Source organism: Copidosoma floridanum, unplaced genomic scaffold, assembly GCF_036245765.1.
Source record: "Copidosoma floridanum isolate Cflo_tuat_1 unplaced genomic scaffold, Cflo_Japanese_pri ptg000008l, whole genome shotgun sequence".
Lineage (NCBI taxonomy): Eukaryota > Metazoa > Arthropoda > Insecta > Hymenoptera > Encyrtidae > Copidosoma > Copidosoma floridanum.
The window spans coordinates 244,133-263,106 of NW_028321885.1; positions in this window are offsets into that span (position 1 = coordinate 244,133).

Genomic DNA, 18,974 nt, shown 5'->3' on the forward strand with positions numbered 1-18,974 from the left:
GTTGAGAATTGGAGGAAGGGACATAGAAACATTTAACATTCCTAAATCTTGGATAACAGATGATGTCTGTACCAAAATATTTGGTCATTACAGCAACTGTTTTGACAATAACGTGATACTAACTCCACATAATGAATATACTTTTTTTTTAAACAGTAAGATTTTAAGTAAATTACATGGGGAAACTAAAACTTATTACTGCATCGATACTGCAACATATAAAAGTGTTGATAAATCAGATGATAATGTTTATATAAATTTTCCCGTAGAAATGTTAAACAACATTCGTGAAGGCTTGCCACCTCATGAACTTAAATAAAAAATAGTTTCAATAGTAATGTTAATTCGAAATTTGAGTATATCAGACGGATTATGTAACGGTACACGATTACGAATTCCTAAATTACTGAAGTATATTGTAGAAGGCGAAATAGTAACGGGAGAAAAAATTGGTAATAAAGTTTTCATTCCAAGAATTACATTAAATACTTGAAATACTTCATCATTATCTTTCATTTTATATAGAAAACAATTCCCATTAGTTGTAGCATTTCCTATGACTTTAAATAAGTCTCAAGGTCAAAGTTTTGATAATGTGGGATTATACTTAAAAAAACCTTTATTTTCTCATGGTCAATTATACGTGGCTTAATCAAGATGCAAAAATAAAAATGGAATTTTTGTTCAAGTTGATAAAGAAAACAGTTTAGGGATTGAAAATATAGTTTGGAAAGAAATTTTTGAATATAATAATGTATCTAATATTCATAACATGATTTAATTATTATTATTTTATGTATAGGTAAAATTAATTTATCAATAATACAAATCATAAATGTATATCGTGTTCATCTATTGTACCATTTTTAGCATTAATTTAAAACAAAATAGAAATAGACGTAAGTCTTCGTGTTTTCGTCAGGCTTTATAAGATGACTCGTAAAGTGATGCGAAACTTTCATTGTTTATATTAATGATACTCTAAATTTAACTTAAGTTTATGTACGTAAAAAGAAGAATTGTGTCATAAAGGACTATATAAGTGATGATGATATAATAATTATATGCACCAATATATGTGTATATATTATTTGGTTTCAAAATGTTGTTATCTCCATATAAATTGGTTTTTAAACGTACTTAGTTGTATAAATAATGATGTTTTGCGCAACAACCCCCCCCCCCATGAATCAATTTATGACCTTAAATTTCTTCTTGACGATGAAATAAATCATGGCAATAAGACAGTTTTGTCCAAAGTTAGGTAAAGGCGGTATGATCACGGTCAGGTTCCAAAAAAGTGGTGTGGGGAGGCGGTTGGGGCCATGAAAAAATTCGTGGGGGTCAGTGGGAGGGCCATAGAGGGTAGATTGGGAAATGTGGGATGTTTTGAGAAAAAATACTATACAATATTTCCACGTGATTTGGTAGGAATGTGGTAATAGACTTTAACACATTGACAGGGCTGGCAAAATGCAACGTTACAAAATGCTAACAAAAAAAGTCAGCCCACCAAAAACTTTTTGCTTACAAAGAAACCAAGGGATCCAGTAAATCGAAATACAGTTGATTGTATTTAAGTTTAGCTGATTATAGTATTGTGCAGTAATCTGTAACTATTTGATTAAATATTAAAACATACATTGTTATTATCCCATGAAGCCATACGTGGCCGAACCCCCTGGCTTGAATAAAGACTTATACCATACTTCTATATTATTCATATAATATTTTATGGGGGGTCGGGGGGGGCGGTGGGGGGCCATGAAAAAATGTGTGGGGGGGCTGTGGGGGGTCGGTGGGGGGCTGTGGGGGGTTTTAAGAAAAACTACGATATGTCAAAATATGCAAGAAAATAACGGATTTTTACCTTATTTTGTGGGGGGTTGGTGGGGGGGGGCGATGGGGGGCGGTGGGAGGTTTGTGTGGAATGCCCCACTGAGTTAACTATATAATATAGGAAGATATATATATATATATATATTTAAACACACACATATATATATATATATATCCTCCCCTGTGCGCGCCCACCCTCTCTATTTAAGAGTTGAACGGTAAGTCTTTCTATTTAATAAATGAAATATAAACAAATGTAAAATTGGAACTCAATATCTTAAAACCTGATGATTTTAGATATCTTACCTTAAGAAAATGTGAAACTCGAAAATGTAACCAGTAATCTTCTAGACACGTACCTTCTTCATTCTGCTACGAGTGACCTCTGTGACAGATTAACCTCCTTCTCCATGTTTCAGCGCAGTTCATTACTTATCTCTAATTTTAATATTTATTTACTGTTACTTAATTGATTAGGTGTAATTATTAATTATATTCATCTATAAATTATTCATTTTATTAACTATTTTTATAAACATATTTATATTGTTTTTGTACAACTTAGAAATAGTAAAATACTTTTTTTAAATGGTTTTATTCTAAAACAAGTATACGTCATGCCATCTATTATTATTGCACAATAGAAAAATTATTAATAGAATAACTTTAAAGTGAATGTGAAAAGTCACGTCCACATGTATGTAATAGAATTTTTAGGTAAAGTATAATTTCTTTTCAAACAATATTTTTAATTTACGAGTTGTAGTTTTTAACTTGAACAAACATATTATTTTCATATTTGCAACTTGATAAAACTATCTGTAAATGACCATAAGAGAACACTTGTTTTCTTCAGGATAATCCAACATTATCAAAACTTTGACTTTGAGATTTATCAATAGCCATAGCAAGTACTGCAACTACTGACATTGCTTACGATATAAAAAAGAAGGTAGTAAAGGAGTTTTAATTTTAATATAAAAACTTTATATCTAATTTGTCGTCCAGTTATTTTTTCTTTTTTTACGTTGTATTTTAATGATTTATTCGTTCTTAATCAAGTACCATCCCATAAATTATCTGATACACTAAAATTTCTAATTAGCATTTCTGCTATACTTATTTTTAAACTAAATGCATATAGTAGTAAACCTTCAAGAATCCTCTTTAACGTATAAATTGAAAAATTTATATAAATATTATTGTTTAACTTATCAATGTCTTTATATGTTGCGTTATTTTTGCCGATTTTCTGTATCCTTAATTTGAGTTTAAAATATTATAAATTAGGTAAATAAGAACATTAACATAGTTTATCTTCCAATTCTAAAATTTAGTTAGTACATAAAATAACACTGTTTTCTTTATTATCAACAAAATCTTCAGTAGTATTTTTTATATTCATTTTGTATTTAACTACTTTGAACATTTTCCAGAATTAAAAACCATAAAAAAATTGTCTTTATTAATTAGGAAACCTAAAAATAATTGCTTCTCAAAAAGTATTATTGATTTGAGAATTACATGCATAAGTGGGCGTGTCGTATATGTATGTATACATGTATGTGTGTACATTTAATTCACGTATGTATATATAAAAAAAATGTAGTTTCTTTAATTTGAATTTAGCACGCCTTATCCGCTCTCAAAAAATACAGTCTTTAAGGGATAAGAGAATGACAAACGTAGAGTTGGTAAGTGGCCCAATAGAAGCACAGAAAGTGTATACGAGAGGCTAGCACGTAGAGGCACTACGTAGGCTTTTGTATTAAGACGTGGCTCAGCAGTGCAGACTCAAAGACAGAACATAATACAAGGCTGTTGAAAAGTGGATAAAGAATAAACATTAATTGTTGTTTCTTTATTTACAGGTAAGATCGCGTACAACATCTATCATTTGTAAATAGTGTATAGAAGGAGAATACTAAAAAAAAACAAATAAAATTTAACTTCATTTACACAGAAACATATTGTCTTTATTTATTGATAAAATTCAACTTCCTTATATGTATACATTTCATTTTACTTCGGTCCTAACAAGAGTTGGATGCTGTTTAAATTGTGGGACCAAAATCTTATAAATTTAAAATTTCAATGGAAAATGCTATCACAAAGGCACGCAATTGAATGTAGGCATTCTAATTGGTGCATTTTGTATTCTACAAAGGTCGAGAACTTAGCAAAAAATTGTTCCGATTTTTTCATTCGAATAAACCAGCTCTACAGGCTCGCAAATTGGAAGATTCTGTCTCCCCAAAATAAAAACTAAGAGCGTGTAACGCTGAGGAATGTTATGTATCTGTTTGAAGCATTCATTTATCGACTCAGAAGGCGGTGGGTTAAAATTTAGCTGTCTTATTAATAATATAAGTGCAGTGGCAAAGTTTAATTTGTCTTTGCTGCGTGACAATGTCAGTTTTTCGAGGATTTTACAAGAGCCCGTAATGCTTTTTTTTTTGCGTAAAGCCCGTAACGCTATCCGGTAACAATACAAAACGAATTGTATCTTTTTTTAATGTTACAGTACTGACTCAGATAGTGACTTGTACAACTATTAAAAATAAGTGCATGATATAAATGTAAAAATAAATTCAAATTTTCATGGAGAGAGCCTTTATTTCAGTTATAACGAGATTCTCTAAATGACAATAACGCTGCTATTTTTATGAAATAAAATAAGAATGTCGTCCTAAAACTTTTCTTGCGGCATCTGCAGTAGGGCCCAAAAAATTTGCGCTTATTTTGATCACGGGCAATACAAACAATTTTTTAGAAAAATTAAAAACCCGTTTGTTTATTTGAGCCCTCGAAATATGTTGTTTTCAGTAGAATGACCCATGTATAGTCAGATATGTATGTTTAAATATAAATTAAATATATATGTATATACATATATACATCCACACACGCACACATATACATCTTCGTATATTATATAGTGATTTTGGTGGATTTGGATACACCGTAACTACAACATCGATAGTTACAGCTCGAGCTCGGAGGTTGGTACGTATACGTTCCAAGCGCTAGCTCAACCAGCCCCCTCCCTAGACCTCTACAGTACAGCTATGCTTTAAACTGTACGAGTCTAAAGTTGGGATAACTGCAAGCTGACAGCTGTACTGTATGCGTTTAATGCGTGTTTGTACTTTCTTAAGCTGGACCCCTGTACTCTCACGGTACAAATTTTTTTTGCGTGTTCTTAGTGTAGTGGGTTTCTGTCTACTCGATGGGGCATCTTATAACCACTCTTCACTATCTTTGATTGCGGGGGGCTTCAATTTTACCTCGGCGCCACCTAACGGTAACTGAACTAAAGCGCAAAGCTTGCTTATTTTAGCAAAACTTTGATTTTGTTTATCGCTATTGTTATTAACTTTTTCAAGAAAAAAACTGTGCAAAAATCATCCCGGAATCATCAAGAACCAGTATGCAAAATTTCAGAAAAATCGGTTTAGTAGTTCTCGTGGTTAGCGATTACAACGGTTTTAGCGACTTTGCTTTACATATTAGTAAGATTCTTATTTGTACGTAATATGAGGCCAAATTAGAATTTTATATTAGAATTTTAAAGTGAAGTAAGAAGAATTTATAAAAATTTATAAAAAGGAACACTAGTATAAATATATAGCTGTTTTTGAATACTGTGCCCAATAGGCTCTACATTGCTGTATTACTTTTGCATATATATGCTATCACCATTGGCATAGTAAAAAATCGCCTCAGATATTTGATACGATAAATCCCGTACACAGCAATGGGGACCTTATTTTTCATAGCTAAGTGAGTATAGGCCGAGTCTCGAACTCGTGGGCATGCGTTGTCGAGTCTCCGAGCTACAAGAACTGCAGCCTAAACCACTGTGCTATTGTGGCATTATATATATATATATATATTACATTATACCAAATTATTTAACATGTCTAACTCTTGCCTATTTCCTTTACGTATTTGTATTATAAAATAGATATTGACGTGTATAAATCTTATAATTTAATGAATCAAAATTTCATTCAACTGCAATTTGTAATATTAATGATGATAAAATTGATTAAATATTTTAGTTACAATGCCATGATAATTTTCTCGTAACACGTACACCAAGCTATATTGTATTAAATAAATTTTGTTAAAAAAATTCAAGATTTCTTATTTTTAAAATTCAAGACCGAATTTCTTAACCAAAAAGTACAATCATGAAAAAACATTATGCTATGCAATATTATTTAATAAAGAAATATTTAAAAATATATCAACTTTTAGTTCTTTGCCTTATTTTTTGACAATTCATCTCTAAGAATTAACAAGTAAAGTTAATTCATTATATTAAAAATTATTTCCAAACAATATTTTCTATTCATATCGTTTTTTTCTTTTTCTGCTTGAATAAATAAATTATTTTTATTTTTACATCTTGATATAGCCATGTATAATTAACGATGAGAAATAAAGGTTTCCTTAAATATAAACTCACAGTGTCGAAACTTTGACCTTGGGATTTGTTTATAGTCGTAGCAAATGCCTCAGTGATTGGAAATTTCTTACGATACAAAATAAAAGTTCAAGTTGAGATGTATTCTGTGTTTAAAGTTTATCTTGGAATAGAGACTCTATTTTTAGATTTTACATTAGTAATTATTTTGTCTGCCATATTATACTATTCTTAATCGTGTTCCATGACATAACCCATCTAATATACTTTTATCTTTAAGTAACTTTACTATTGTACTATTTTTTAAGTTTAGTTCATTCTGTGCTAATCCATTGCCAATATTACTTCGAATTTCCTCCGAAAAATGTATATAAATATCGTCGTCCAATTTATCAACTCTTTGATAAATTACGTTATCTATACTAAAGTAAAATTTAGTTTCTCGAATTAATTTTTTAAGAAATTTATCATTTACTTAGAAGGTTTACTCGTTATTTGACATTAGTATGACACTATTCATTTCCCATAGGAGATTATACATGGTTCTACATTAATTTTAATGCAAATGTACTGAAAGCTTTTTTCATCCCTATAATATAAAATTTTTTTCATGCTATTTAAGAAATTTGTCGGAAATACATTGAAAGTTAATGTAACAACGCTCAAAACAATTTCAACACATGTAATAAATTTAACGTCTGCAATGCAAAAATTCCAATAAATGAAGAAAAAAAAATTTTATTTGTTATTGAAAAAGTAGGACACAATGCATTAAAATCAATGCTATAACACTAAACACCAATTTCAGTGCGTGCATTAAATTTAATACCTACAACACAAGATTGCAGTAAATGCATCAAAAATATTTTAAATTGATGTAGAAAAGTAAATTACAATACATTAATATTAATGTAAAAACACTAAAAACTGATTTCATTGCGTGTATTACTTTTAATGTGTAAAGGAAAAATTCAGAACATGTGTGAAAAATATTGTTCTTTGAATAGAAATTTTTTTGAATTGAATAAATTATCAATAAGTCTCATAAGTATTTATTTAGTTGGATATTGTATGTATATATAACCTAGTCAGTAAAAACGTGCGTATCTATTATGGTATTATAGTTATGTGACTAACGTTATATATTATTCTATAGTGCATACATAGTTAGTCATATATATTTCTATAAAGGGAATATATAGTGGGAATAATTATAGAAGGAGCTGAAAATATGATGAAAAAAATCCGATGTTCCGTGGGATCGAACCCGTATCTCCCAGGTGTCACGCTGACTCGTAGACCGCTCACCTAAAACCTGTCATGCTCGTGACAGAAAAAGAACTGATACAATTGCTTTGAGGTATTCAAGTAAAGCATAAAAGCAATTCTAATTATACAAATATTGACAAGTAATCGATTTATTCGAAAAGAAAAACTTTACATTCTCAAAATTATATAGTTACAAAACAAGTAATACAAATTTTATTTAAATAAACATTTACATTCTATACGTATAGTAGATGAATATGATTAATAAGTCTTTAAGAATCAAATATCTGTCGTCTCATAAAAATGATTGTTTTCATTCTTTTAAATAAAATTTGAGACCAAAGAAACACTACCGTCAAGTATACAAAAAAAGGTTATTTTTTCAACAGAAAAATCTCACGAACTACAAGTTTGTTGAATCAAACAAGCATTTATTAAATTTTAGTTTAACATATTTTAGCTCACAGTCCCATTACACTTAAGATGCTAAGTTCCTTATTTAAAATAAAAACATTTTATTTCTTCTTTAGAAAAACAACTTATTTGAAATAAATAATTGTATAAACATAACTTATTTATTCGTTATACATAAATCATTTCTTGCGTTGAATAAAAAAAATCGTTTTTTGGGATGTAATTAAAGTCACTTGAATTGACATAAAATCTCAGTAAATAACAGTTTGTTCGGCCAAACAAATATTTATTAAATTTTAATAAACATGTATTAGCTTGTAATCCCATTATTTTCAAGATGCTAAGTTTTTACTGTCAGGAAAACAACTTATTTCATCTAAATAGATGATTTTTGAAATCGTATTCTTTTAAATTACACAGGCACAAAAAAAAATTTCATGAACCAGAGGGGAGACCCCATTATTCATAGGTTTTCGGGGTCGCTGAAACCGAATATCACCATAAAAACTTAATCCAATTGTCCGTTTTCTCGCTAGCACGCCCTTACTATCCCTTAAGGGGGTGAAAATTTCTATTCTTGTATATACTGAAGATGAATGTGTATTACTATGTTTTTTGGTATGATGAAACCGAAAATGACAACTAAAAGTGAATTCGACATTCGGTTCCGTGGTCGCAAAAAAAGTTATGACCAACTGATTTGGGGTAGCTCGGCTAGCTGAAACGAAATGTGACATTTGTTTTGTTAAAAAACTTTTTTTTTATTTATATGCCTAACCTATACTTTTCTACAATATTTTCGCTAATGGTTTTAATCAATTATTTTGATTTTTATCGTATTGTTAATGTTCTTGAAGCTCTTTCGTATACGTTGTACATTATTGTTAATAAATATATGAAAACTAAATGGAATAATCTATAGATAAACGTCAGATATTCCAAAGTCCCTGAAATTCAAATGCTAAAAAACATGAAATAGATTTTTTCCACTAAGCAATAACATTTATTAGTTTAATCCTGTGCTTATTATAACAAAAAAATACAAACATCTGACGTTTATCCATGGATTATTCCATTTAGTTTTTATATACTTATTAACAATAATGTACAACGTGTACGACAAAGCTTCAAGAACATTAACGATTCGTAACTATATAGATCTACATTGAAATGCAAAGTGGTGAGATAGAGATTATTACGTGCAATAATCGTTTATTCATCAACGTATATATACACGCGCTACCTTAGAAATGTTACACATATATTTTAAGCTTCGATCGTTATGAAATAGAAGATAGTACACTCTGTTGGCACACGCGGTGATCGATATGTATATATCATCGATGTTTCATTCATGTGATTCTCACATACGCATCCTTGGAAGTCAGGTAGGATAATAAATATGAAAAAAAAGGTATTTAAAAATGTTATAACGCGCCATACCGATTTTTTTGTGAAAAAATTACTGTTGACAAAAAAAAAGAAATCGAGTACAAATATAGTTATAGCATTTCGATCGCGCATCTCATCTGATCCCCCTTGTAGATAGGCAGTCTCAACAACACCCAATCGATCTTTCACCACCGTGCCGATTTGACCTTTTAAAAAACACGCCACAAAACCCGCGAAAAACCAACCGATCGACCGAAAAACACTAGCCGATCTCTCGCTTGCACCGGATCATCGATACGCTGACGATCGATGATCTATAGACCGGGAAAAGAGGGGTTTGCAAAAAAAAAAAAAAAAAATGCCCAACCGAGATATTTTTACGGATTTTGGTTCGTCTTTGTGCGTTTCAATAATGAATCTAAAATCCAACAGTTGAACTGTTGCAGGTATAAATTATTTCTTTGTCGCTAATAAATCATGAATTTATCGTATTCGAATAAATATTTTTTGTTATTAAACAAATATTTTTTTATTTTGAATATATAAGTGACTTGAGAAGTTGTTAATAAATAATTTATTTGATTCAAAGAAATAAAATACAAATAAATGCATTTATTTGAATTGACGAAATTTTTCTTTCAGTGCACGACGGAAATACAGGGCAAACGTTTTCTAACCTAATAATTTAATAGAATTTTAAGTAATAATTGTAGTAAACATTTATCAATTTTAATGAACACGTCTGTTAATTTTATGCAATTGTCGATTAAATTTAACGTTGCCATGTATTAATTAATTAGTAATACGGAAATAAGAATTTAATATGTAAACGTAAAATTTTAAGATTTTCTTAAATTAAATGCTTATTATTTTTAATGCACATGACTGTTGAGTTTCATGTACTTATTCTTTAAACGTAATGCTCCTATGTATTAATTAATTAATGATACAGAACTTAACATTTAATTTCCATGCATAGAATTTTAAGAAAAAATTGTAGTAAATGTTTAATAATTTTAATGCACACGTGCATTTTTACATGATTACGTTACCTTTGCACTAAATTTAATGAACCCTTGTGCATTAAATTGTGTTAAGTTTTATGCCATTTCAAACAGTGATATAAAACATTTTTTCCCAGTGCTAAGAATCGTGGCGTAATACATCAAAATCATTGCTACAGCACCGAAAACTAATCCCAGTGCGTGTATTATATGTTGAGTGTGCATAAGACATGTATCTATATAAAAATCATTTATTTTTGGTACTGATAATTAAGATGTCATGAATCAGAACACATACAACAGAATCAAAACAAAATACTGCACGTGCATTGAATTTAATATGCACCAAGTAAAACAAGTGGTAATATTTATGACATTGTATTGTCAGTCTCTTACAATGACAGCATTAGAGCTATACTGATAATCAATTTAGCAGTAAAAACGTTTTTTAAATGACGCAACATTCAGCACTTCATTGTTTAAATGATTACACTTTGTAACAAATCAAAGCTAAACAATCTTCGATGTAAATATGCTTTGAGAATGAGTGATATAGAGGGATGCTCGCTTTGTCGTGTGCATCATCAGTTTGTTCATCATAAACAATTGTCAAGCGATGAATACGTGCAAACGATTGATTATCTGTATTTTTTTGGCGTTGGTTTATCGTACTGTTTTGAAAGTAAAATAATAAATAAAAGAATCATTTTTAAATGAGTAGTTAAGACGTTACTCTTATCAAAGTTAAAATAAAAATCGAGTTGAAATCAAAATATTACCTCTGTCAAAGTTGATATAGCACCTTCTTCCACTCAACCGACAATTAGTGTCCTAATTTTTATACAACAGTGAGAAAATAATTGAACTGTTACTCCAAAAGTATCCAAGTAAAAGATTGATTATTCGAGTATGCGTATTAGATAGAAAATACTTACTGCATAGTTTGAAAATTATGTTCCAAATGCACTAATTTATCCTCACATGCGTATCGTAATTTTCATGCAACTGCGCAACAATTATTGAACTTGTACTTGAATAAGCGTTAAGTAAATAATTGATTTTTGAACTACGCACATTACAGTAAATTGCTATATTTCTTGACAATAATGTTAAAGTACACTAATTCACAACACCATGCATTAAAGTTAAATAATTCATCTTATTAAAATATTACTGCAGTTGCAGGGAAATTAATAAACTTGTATTGCAAAACGATTTAAATGAAACATTTGTTTTTTCAGTACTCGCATTAAAAAGAAATGCTGTACTGCATAAAAATTATGTTACAAATACGCCAATTTTTCCTCGCATGCATTGATGCAAAACTATTTGTGTACTTTAATTTTTATTTAACTGCATTGACTTTTCATGAACTATATACTCCAAAACGGTTCGAACGAAAAACTAATATTTTAAGTGAGTGCATTAAAAGAAAATATTGTGTATCTTTAAAATTATCGTGTTCTACATTATTTTTTTGGTACATGTTACGTAAAACAGAATTCAGTGCACGATTCTTAAATTTAATGCACGAAAAGAGCATTAATTTTAATGCCATCTTTAACAGTGCAGCTATTATAGACATCACAAAATATTTAAGAACGTACACCATTTATTATCCTATTTTTAGGAATTTTTAATGTTTCTTTTTCCCCTTCCTCAATTTCCAATAATAATTTATACAATTTTTTATCAGTAGAATGGACATTGATTTCTCATATCTAAGTTTAGAATAAGTCCCATAAAAAAAAAGATATCATAGTTTGTTCGGTCATTATTCTTATGTTGCTATTTTTTGTTACTGGGAGAATTTTACAAAAATCACCTCCTGAAGTGATTAATTTATTTCCAAAATATTTTTCAGGATTACACAAATCCCTTGATGTTGTGTCTCCTATTTTTAATGCTTTTTTGGAATCATTGAAGCCTTATCCCAAAAATGATATTACTTTATCTTAATTTATTTTATCTGACTTGAACTATGAAAAGGCATTCTCTATATTATTAATATCTAAAAAAAGTCTGAAAGTTTTGTGACTTGTCATCCTTTCTGGAAAAAAAATTGATATTATGCCACTCTATGCCATTAACAGAATTTCTTGAATTCTAAGAAATAATATAATAAACTAACGTTTTGTATTAATAAGTTTTTCCCAACCCTCTTGGGCCATCTGTAAAAAGAATGTTTTTTCGTTCGCAAATAGTATTAAATATTTCTTTTTTGTCTTCATTCCAACTTATATACGTTGAGTTGAACAATTCTTTACTGGAATTGCTTCTTTAAAAATATCATCTCTTTTTGAAAATATCTTTAAATATTTTCTATATTTTGAAAATTTTTTCATAATATTTCACCAAATATATCATTTTAATAATGTCATCTCTTGAGCACGCGGTGGCTCGGTCGGCTGGTTTGTGGGACGGCACGTGGGAGACTGCGGGTTCGATTCCCGGCCAGTGCGACGCTCCCGAGCAAGTACCTCTGTGATTTTTCACATGTGCTTTTTCACCACGCAATGCTCCTTCAGGAGGGTTTAGGCGATCTTCTAGCAGCAAAAATGGACTACCACATAGATCCTTAGCTCTCGAGCAGGTCTATGTGACATCATCAACGTGCCAACGAAGTACAACTATATTAATACCTACCACATAGATCCTTCGCTCTCAAGGTGGTCTATGTGACATCATCACCGTACCAACAAACTACAAAGTGTATCCAATAACGTATAAACCAATAATGTAATATTGTAACCATTATTTGTAATATGTAACAAATATAATGTAACAATGTGCCTTATATTGTACCAAAGCTATAATATATGTACTCGTTTACAATAAATGCCTAAAAATAAATGCACTACGTAAGTAAGTATTTATTTTTATGAAAAGAAAAAAAAGAAAGAAAATAAATAATGTCATCTCAAACTGACATTAATTTCAAGTAAAATAGTCTAACATTTTCCTAGTAGCACATCGTAAGATTTGAGGAGTAGACCCGTGTACTTCTTACGCACGGTTATGTTAAGAACATTACTTGCTGTCATATATTTAGAAAATTATAACACATTTAATTTCAACTCTTATCATTTAGAATAACATGTTACTGCTATAAGTAAATCTGGTTATTGCATTTTCTTATTATAGACTTTGCATCTAAATAATGTTTCTGCACATATTTCTTAGACTTCTGATGAACGTAGATAAAAGAATAAATAGATTTCCAATGTTTTTCTTTGTCTTAAAATTTATAGAAACGTTAGATGCGGTATTATGAATTGCGTCTAATAAAATTTTAAAACATTCATTTCTTAGATTTTTTGAATTATATTTCAAGTAATTTAACGGTTATATTTATTTATTACGTTGAAATGAATAAGAGTTAATGTGTCAACCGTCCCCTATAGAGTAATGAATAAAAATTTATTTTATTTTGTCTGTTAGCCAATCTGTATGAATAATGTTATATTATAGTTACTTTTAAGCTCTTATTTGATTAATTTTTTTAATAACCGGAACTTTATCCTGAATCTCCTTCGGTAATGAAAACAAGTTTGATCAAATAAGACAGTTGTTATATAGTTGTCAAATATCTTCCTGTATTATATATTGAAATACATGAGGTATTCCAATTAACATCATCAACGCCTAACCCCCCCCCCCCAAAAAAAATTTACGGAAAATTTGTCTTATCTCTCTGTTATTTTAACTTGATTAATATTTTTACGAGTTCCCCACCATCCGTCTACTCAATTTTTCTTAAGCCCCCACCGCCCCACAGTGGTCCAGAAAGCCCAAAAAGCGGTCAAAATTCTTGCTTTCCCTGGATTTTCTCTCTATCCTCCTGATTTTGGTCTCATTTTGTTCGTAAGATGATAGGCTTCAAGGATCCGTTTCCCTTAGAGGTTGGAAAATTCGATATGTATATATATATATATATATATATATATATATACACAAATGAACGTTACATAAAAACGTGGTAAAAATGATTGAATTTGCACCAAATTCAGGGGATTTTTGGGTCGCTGATCACGAATTCGGGGTCAAGTTAGCCTAATTCAAGATGGCGGCAAAATTTATCAAAAATCAACCGATTTGTGTCAAGTTTGGTTTACAAGGTGATTATGGATCGCTGATTACGAATCCGGGGTTCAATCAGCCAAGTTCGAAACGTTGGATCCAAGATGGCGGCGAATATCATAAAAAATCAACCAATTTGTACAAATTGCAGTAAGATTCAATTCACTTTACTCCAGAAAGCCCAAATACGGCTAAAATTCCTACTTTTTACGAATTCTCACTCCATCCACCCAATTTTGGGCTTATTTTATTCCTTAGATAATAGGCAACAAGGATCCAACTCTCAGGGTTAAAAAAATCTGTTCAGTACATGCAAATGAGGTGTATGTACTTATACATACATGATTATGGTGAATTCGGAAAATCTACTGGCTTTTTATCGATAAAGACAGAATGTAATTTGAGTACATCCATATCTTGGCTTTTTTCTGTTGAATTTTACTTATAAAAGCACTTCTTATTTTTTTGGCTGTCAAAAACCTGAAAAAACATTGTATTTCGGTATTTGTAGCATTCCTTTCCATTTATCGGACAGCAAATAAAATTTAGTAAAATCTATAGTCTATTTGATTATAAGAAAAACGTATTAGACTAAAGTACATTTCTTATATTTCCTTTCGTTAAATCGATGAATAATTTTTGTTTAGTATCTTACAGATCGCCCCTCCTCTCCCTTAAAAACGTTTTGATTGTTTTTTGGACGGATGAATTTAAAAAACTTTTTAGATCTTGTTTCTATAGCCTTTAACATTGAAAGCACGATACATCTAATTGAATGACATATTTATACTTTTCCGTATATTGATGCAAACCTTCATATGCACATACATTTGGCATTACACAGTAACTGTAGTGGAAAACAAGTTATTTTTAACTGTACGGGAATAGCTATTAAGATGAGGTTCATTAATGTCATACAAAATTTTGCTATTTTTAAAAGTGTAAATCGATAAATTGACGGGGAAGCCAGGGGAAGCAAGAATTTTGACCGCTTTTTGGGCTTTCTGGACCACTGTGCGCTCCCCTAGAAGATAGTCCACACATGTGTAAATTAGCTTTTACAATATTTTCAGTTGTAAGGTTCTTAGTGTGTTAACTTTTAATAAATTATCATTACTATGCAATAGCTATCACTTTCTTCATGCCCATAAGGCAAATATATCGACTTAATAAGTATAAATGATGTTGAAAAAAATTTTCAACTATATACGGCCTTGTAAACAGTCAACAGGACTTAACGTGATCTATGTAATATGACCATGAATTTTTGAATCAAATAAATTATTTTAGGAAGAGATTTTTGTCAAATTCTTACCGTTATAAAACAGTAATCGAAGTATACTAATAGCTGAGACCTGTTAAATCACTATTTTTATAGAAATTTTTCCATATTTTATAAGAAACTCTAAATATTCGTTCAATGGACATAAATTTTTCCTTAATTTTTATAACGAATTTAAGAAAAAATAATTAAGACATTTAAAATTCTTAGTTATTAGAAAGGTATTCGATATTTCGTTCCACAATATTTGATAAGCGTAACAAGTGTTCGATTGGTAAAGTCATACTGACTTTTCATAATGAATACAATATTTTCCACCTAAGATTTTGAATTAACTGAACGGGAATCTATCAACTAAGTATAGCATAGGTCATGCAACTTGCAAAAGTTTTGATTATTTTGACAGTAACATTTATATCAATTTTTGATTTAAATTTTAAAATAGCATTCGGGAAGATCTCTTACTCTTTAAACTTACTTGGAAGTTAGAGAAATAAATATGTTAATAAAATATTTAAATATATGCAACGGTTTGTTCACGATTAAAAGTTACAAAATCATTTAAGTATAATGTTAAAACAGCAAAAAAGAAACCAAATTAATAATAACAGTACAAAATTTTATTATTTTATCAGAATTTGGGTACAAAAAAGGTCAAACATCTTTGTGGTTTGTAGGGCTACTGGCGATGACTACTAAGTTTGATATTTCATACTATAAAGATGTAATATTTCATAAATTTTTCAACACTTTTTTAGGCGTGCCTAACGTTAACCCTTGAAACGAGCGAGCGAGCGAGCAAGCCAACACTGGGGTGCGTATATCTATGGGTATTATCCACGTGCCAGCCAGCGCTAGCTGCAGTGCAGTAAAAATGTTTTTCTGTTTCTCTTTCTCTCGCATGCGCACACTGGTGTGCCGCAGTTACTATATATCTTACTAATATATAAGGCAAAGTCGCTAAAACCGTTGTAATCGCTAACCGCGAAAACTACTGAACCGATTTTGCTGAAATTTTTCACACTGATTTATGATACTTCCTAGATGGTTTCAGTATAGTTTTTATCTCAAAAAATTTAATAACAATAGCAATAAATGAGCTCAAAGTTTTGCAAAAATATGCCAGCTTTTCACTTTAGTTCAGTAAAATCTGCTAGGTGGCGTCGACATAAAATCGAGGCTACCTGCAACAGAATTAAATAAGTGTGGTTATACTACGCTGGAGCGTCTTGATAGCGATGCAGTCGTGCTTCGGCAGTTCAACGAGCTGCATAGAGAATTATGATGGTAGTCTTGCAGCTGGATTTCCCTGTTACGGACGACAATCTTCTGTAAAGGGGAAGGGACCTTGGTTTCCATTCACCCTGAATCTCGACGAGTACGATAAAAAAAAAAATTCATTCCAACCGATGACGTCTCTGGCATAATACCAGGAGACATATCTTACCGGGGCACAAACTGCACCGACTTTTCAGAGTTGTGTGGCAGCCCCACCATCCTGCCTGGTGCAGTCAGAGAATTTTTGGCTACAAATGTAAGACAGGTAAAACAGCTCTGAGGGGCACGGGCAGCCACAACGGCTACCTTCTTAGCCGTCACGTCCCCAACGCGCTAACCCACACGTTCCCGTCTAAGATTAAGTGGTTGGTTATCCGGGGAACGACCCGAAGACTAGATATTCTTTGGTCAGCGGCGTACCTCCCTCCATCACAGTCTCCGTACATAGAGACTCCTAGGGTAAGAATCAAGCTACCCGTAGCCAGCTCTTCATCATCAGGAATAAAGAATAGCCAGGAAGTTTCACCACTGGCGCTTTTTAGGGCCATCATAAGTATTTACGTTCCCTACTTAACCATCAATTTCATCGGTTCTTTTTAGGATCCACCTAAGTGTAAACTACCTTGACAACAAATACATTTTTATTACCATTTCCGAAAGCGATTCGTCGACTAAAAGACTATATTAACTGAAGACGGGCACTATTAAACCAAGTCAGCCATTCACTAGCAGACATCACCTGCAGAGTTGTTCTTCGCAAGGCTGGAAAACCCGGTGACCGACGACCCTATACTACCCTCTCGACTCTAAGCATTCAACCAGGAATCACTGATCCTCTTCAAGGTCTGCGTTGGGCAAACCTATAACAGCTATGAAGGAAAAAAAACTTGAGCCAACGGGACAGCCTCCACTGGACAAGTATCACTAACCAATCTCCCCATCTAAGATCACCAAAACAACTGAATCTGCAAATAAAAAAGGTGCTTTAGACACCAACGTCTTCGACGTTATACCGGGAGACGTTGGGAAAGAGCACTACAACTAGCCTTAAAGCTTCGGACTTTGTAATTTTTCTCCCGATCAGTCTGGGCTTTCAGCAGCAGGCCAGAGAAGATCACCCTGACGTATCCAGGCAGTCACAATTGCTGTTAACTACAGTCAAGAAAGAGTTAACTTAAGAAGCTCACCGGTATTTCTTAGGGCCATCGGACGTCGAACTACCTTGCCAACAAATATATTAGAACTTAACAAAGTTGACAGAAAACAGCCTTTAGGGGTCACAAAAATTTTAAGCATGCCAAAAGTCGCAAGAGGGTGAATTGGAAGAAAAACTTCAAATGTATCTAATAAATACAATTTTACTTAGGCGTCAAGAAACTGACGCAGAAAACTTATCAAGATTGTAACAGCAGCGTCAAAATCGACAAATAAAGAATCCATTACGTGAGAGATCAGCTTTTCATTGTACCCTCACAGCAATCTCTGAAATCTTTAAAGATCCTACTTCAGATTTTTAAATAAGTAGAAAATGTATTTGTGTTTTTGTGGCAATAAAAATGTAGGATTTAAGGTCCAGGACTTTGTTGCTCTGGTAATAAAGTTGTGAGACGTGAGAAAAAAAATTTTTTTTTAATAAAAATTTTTTAGGAGTTTAAAATCTTAACAGCTTTAAAAAATAGCCCTTTTCGTGAATTACACGGGAAAAACTGTAAATCAACGGCTTCTTATGGCCACCGATTATTTTATGGCATAAAGAACGCACGGAACTTTTCAGCATAATTATTTTTTTGAATTCTCACACCTTATTATTTGACCAAATAAACTATATGGATTCCGAAAAAATATGTTCTTAATAAGAAGATTTTTGTTGTGAGATGTGTCAGAAATATGTGTAAAATTTCTAACTGAAAACGTTTCACATTACATGTCAACACACTACGGTCTTTTATTTAGTAAGCCTTGGGCGAAGCCGAGACGGGGGGCT